The sequence below is a fragment of the Tursiops truncatus genome, chromosome 2, assembly GCF_011762595.2.
Source record: "Tursiops truncatus isolate mTurTru1 chromosome 2, mTurTru1.mat.Y, whole genome shotgun sequence".
In the NCBI taxonomy this organism is placed as follows: Eukaryota; Metazoa; Chordata; class Mammalia; order Artiodactyla; family Delphinidae; genus Tursiops; species Tursiops truncatus.
Genome location: NC_047035.1, coordinates 81,424,572 through 81,429,703, shown reverse-complemented (window position 1 = coordinate 81,429,703; position 5,132 = coordinate 81,424,572). Strand labels below are relative to the sequence as shown.

The following is a 5,132-nucleotide window of genomic DNA, read 5'->3' as shown; positions in this document are numbered from 1 at the left end:
GGGCCTCTCACTGTTGTGGCCTCTCCTGTTGCGGAGCACAGGCTCCAGACGCGCAGGCTCAGCGGCCATGGCTCACGGGCCCGGACACTCCACGGCATGTGGGATCTTCCCGGACTGGGGCACGAACCCGTGTCCCCTGCATCGGCAGGCGGACTCTCAACCACTGCGCCATCAGGGAAGCCCTAGATCCCCCTTTTTAAAAAAATATTTATTTATTTATTTGGCTGTGCTGGGTTTTAGTTGTGGCACTTGGGATCTAGTTCCCTGACCAGGGATCGAACCCGGGCCCCCTGCATTGAGAGTGCGGAGTCTTAACCACTGGACCATCAGGGAAGTTCCTAGATCCACTTTTTTTTTTTGCGGTACGCAGGCCTCTCACTGCTGTGGCCTCTCCTGTTGCGGAGCACAGGCTCCGGACGCGCAGGCTCAGCTGCCATGGCTCACGGGCCCGGCCACTCCACAGCATGTGGGATCTTCCCAGACCGGGGCACGAACCCGCGTCCCCTGCATCGGCAGGCGGACTCTCAACCACTGCGCCACCACGGAAGCCCCTTAGATCCACTTTTTGAAGACACTTTGATTTTAACATCCACCCCAGGCTAGATCCAATTCAATCTAGGGAAGAGAGAATTAATTTCCAAGCGAATTCTTAAATCAGAAGTTCTCAAATGCTTTGAAATTCACAACATGTATAGTTTGTTGAAAAATGGTCAAGCATTTAACTTTTATATCTCTCAATCTAATTATTAATTATTATAAATGTACATGACAAATGATAATAAAGATATAAATTTGTAACTATTGGTCAACTTTAAGGGGAAGGTGTAAAAAATTGAGGAAGGACAAATAAGGGTGGGAAGTTGTGGTGGTCACAATTATTTATTATTTTTTTTCTTTTTATAATATCAGTTATATAGGTGGAGATACAAGGTGGAGATACTCTGGTGTCACCAGAGGCATCATCCTTAATTTTGGTTGGGTAGAACTGCTGTCCTACAGGGTAAGGATGAGTATAACTTGGAAACAATAACAGAGAAAGGTGCTGGATTCTGAAATTATACCTTCACATAAACTTCAAATATTGGACGTAGGGGAGCAACTCTTTCACATTGTACTTGATATGCTCTTGCTGTGAAATGCTTTTACAGCACCTCAACATGGAATACTAGGATTCTGTATGAGGCAGATTGCAAAAGCCATTGAAAAAAGGCCTGGGGAATTGTGATACCATTTCAGATAGATGTAATTGTATGAAGATTAGCCCGCATCACACCAACATGAATAGATATTACTTGGGGAAAGAATTGGACAGACCACTGTGTGTGATTTAGTTGACCAAATTCCTGAAATGAACAGACTTGTATGTTTGGATCATGATGTATGTGTGAGTAGATCTACATATATAGGTCCACTATGTGTGATTGGATCACTATGTCAGGATCTCCCACCTCAAGAAATGTATACAATAATAAAACCATAATTCAAAAAGATACATGCATCCTTATGTTCATAGCAGCACTATTCACAATAGCCAAGACATGGAAACAACCTAAATGTCCATCTACAGATGAATGGATAAAGAAGATGTGGTACATATATGCAATGGAATACTACTCAGCCAAAAAAAATGAAACAATGCCATTTGCAGCAACATGGATGCAACTAGAGATTACCATACTAAGTGAAGTAAGTCAGAAAGAGAAAGACAAATACCATATGATATCACATATATGTAGAATCTGAAAGATGACACAAATGAACCTATCTACAAAACAGAAACAGACTCACAGACATAGAGAACAGACTTGTGGTTACCAAGGGGGAGAGGCTGGGGGAGGAAAGGATTGGGAGTTTGGGATTAGCAGATGCAAACTAGTATATATAAGATGGATAAACAACAAGGTCCTACTGTATAGCACAGGGAACTATATTCACTATCCTGTGATAAACCATAATGGAAAAGAATATAAAAAGGAATGTGTATATATATATGTATGACTGAATCACTTTGCTGTACAGCAGAAGTTAACACAACATTGTAAATCAACAATACTTCAGTTAAAAGAAAGAAAGAAATGTATACAATAATAGATTTTATTTTTCTTCTTTCCCCAAAGAATTTTGTTTTTGTAATGGGTCATTGTTTAAATATGGAAATTTTGTATTTTTTAGGAAAATACCTGTCTGCATGGAGCAATGTCTGTCTGTGGAAATAACTGTCATCAATATCATCTGCAGAATGGTCATTCAACAAATATTTGTTGAGGACCTATTATGTTCTAGGTGCTTCTCCTGGGTCTTGGGATACAATGATGAACGAAATAGAGATGCCTGACCTCATGGAATTTACATTTTAGCGTGAGATGACTGACAATAAATACCAAACTTGATAAAGAAATATATAGTGTGGAAAAATAAAGCAATACAGCAGCGTAAAGGGAATCAGGAGTGCTGGGGGGAGAGTGTTGCAATCTTTAACAGAGTCATCAGGCTAGGCCTCATTGAGAAGGTAACATGTGAGCAAAGACTCGAAGTGAGAGTCAGACACGCAGCTTCTATAGGAAGAGCGTTTCTAGGAAGAGGGAACAGTGAGTGCAAAGGTCCTAAGGTCACTATTTTTCACAAGGCTCACTGTCTTCTTTATCCAAGGAGAATGGCATTCTACTCATGGAGAGGATATTGTATTCCACTTTATGGGACTGGGAGAGAGAGACACTTTTTCCCAGCTTTCTATTCGAGGTTCATAACCCCTAATGCCTCAAACATCTGTGATTTTTGGCTCAGAAAGTGACTATGACCAGTCTTGGCCATATTTTATGGCTCTCGCCTGCCTCCTTGAACATGTATAGCATAGGGAACCAACTCAATTACGGGTATTAATTTTTTTTTCTGTTAGACTAAACAGCTTGGGAGGGAACAATTGTTGCTAACCATCTGTATTTGTCAACTATAAGATGAATGTACAGTAAGGATAATTGTTGTCTCCCCAGAAATTGAACTGGTGAATTTGACAGCATCATAACTACATAGTAAATGAATGGTATGGGACACACAGGCACACAGGCGCACACACACACACACACACACACACACATTTTCACTATGTGACATTTTGCTCCAAAACCTATTCTCTGAAGATATAAGTGGCTTCCAGGTAAAATTTGAGAGATATAAATAAACATTTCTTTTTTTTTTGAATTTTTGAATTTTATTATATTTTTTTATACAGCAGGTTCTTATTAGTTATCCATTTTATACATATTAGTGTATACATGTCAATTCCAATTAGGAAATTCATCACCCTGCCACTTTCCCCCGCTTGGTGTCCATACGTTTGTTCTCTACATCTGTGTCTCAATTTCTGCCCTGCAAACCGGTTCATCTGTACCATTTTTCTAGGTTCCACATAGATGCATTAATATACAATATTTGTTTTTCTCTTTCTGACTTACTTCCCTCTGTATGACAGTCTCTAGATTCATCCACATCTCTACAAATGACCCAATTTCATTCCTTTTTATGGCTGAGAAATATTCCATTGTATATATGTACCACATCTTTATCCATTCATCTGTCAATGGGCATTTAGGTGGCTTCATGACCTGGCTATTGTAAATAGGGCTGCAATGAACATTGGGGTGCATGTGTCTTTTTGAATTATAAATAAACATTTCATAACATCTCTAAAAAATAGAAAATGAAGAAAAAAAAAAACCCTATTCTTTGGTATTCTTCAAAGTACATGTGTTGTACCTTATTGACCAAATAGTCAATAAGGAATTTTAGATGCAAGATATGCTCTTTCATACCATATGATAAACTCTAAAATAAACCATTTCTGTGACATTGTGACAAACTGGGACCCTGCATATATAGCATGTACACACGTATATATGTGTATGCACGTGTGCACATACACGTATAAGGTAAAAAAAAAAAGATATTCATTCCAGTGTAGGAAATGTAAATAAAAGTAAAATAAATGCACACATATCCCTTACCCAGACAAAAATACATTATTAAGCCCACCACAGAGATCATTAACAAATGTTTATTAGGGACCTACTGTTGGTGGATACTGTGGCAAGGGCCTTGTTCCATTGCAGAACTTGTTCCAAGCAGAATCAATTCTGCTTCTCGGGGAGCCCAATATAACAATAGCAACTGTAACCACCATCATGTGCTGAGTGCTTATTACTTCCAAGCAATGTGCCAAGTGCATGTACTTGCATTATTGTATTACTGCAATATTGCATCATTCAACCCTACTCAGGACTATTACTATCAACAGATGAGAAAAGAAGGGCTCAAAGAAGTTAAGAAACTTGTGCAAGACCTCAGAGCTAGTAAATTCTAGATCCAGGATTTGAAACCAGGTATTGTTTCTAAGGCCAATAGGCTTCACCCCTGAGGTATGTTGCTTGAAAAGGGTCTAAGAAATAGTGTGAGAATACTGGAGTCAGAGGACACCCAGGCTTAAATCTTATTTCTGTCTCTTATGTGGCCACAGACAAGGTATTTAACCTTTGAGACTCAAAGGTTAGTAGTATAGACACTAATATCTATACTATAGTATCTATAGTACTATAGTATCTATAAGTATCTATAGTTACTGATATCTATAGTACTAGTATCTAATGGTATAGATAATATTATCTTCTTTCCCAAATTGTCATAAGATTAGAGATAATGTGTGCCTGCCACATGGTCACTATTCAATAAATGACAGTTTGATTTAACTGTTATCTCTGAGTTTAATCAGAGTCATCAAGGAAGAATGCTGAATGCTATGTCTAACTCAGAGAGCACCTGACTTTTCCTTTTCTCATTAACCAGGGCTTCCGGTTGGCTACTTGATAACTTGTCCCTAGAATCAAGTGTAACCATTTCTAAAGGAAAGAAGACCAGGGAGTACATGCTCCTTTTGCACAACTTGGAAAAGGAAGCCCATTTATTTAATTTACACCAGAGCTTTTGGTATAAAGTCTTCCTCTGGAGGAAACAGCCAACAAGTTAATATCCCAAAGAGAAAGAAACAATTTAGCCAATTCATGAACTAAGGCTGTAGTTACAGTATACACTTTTAGCCAAAGAGAGTAATTTGTTAGCTTAATTAACACCAAGGTTACTAG

General features: G+C 38.7%; 1 non-coding gene across 1 annotated transcript; it reads right to left on the bottom strand.

The window, feature by feature from the left end:
* Positions 1 to 260: 260 nt before the first annotated feature.
* Positions 261 to 333, bottom strand: TRNAE-CUC (transfer RNA glutamic acid (anticodon CUC)). Its single transcript has one exon. It is a non-coding gene; the product is annotated as a tRNA-Glu (tRNA).
* Positions 334 to 5,132: the final 4,799 nt, after the last annotated feature.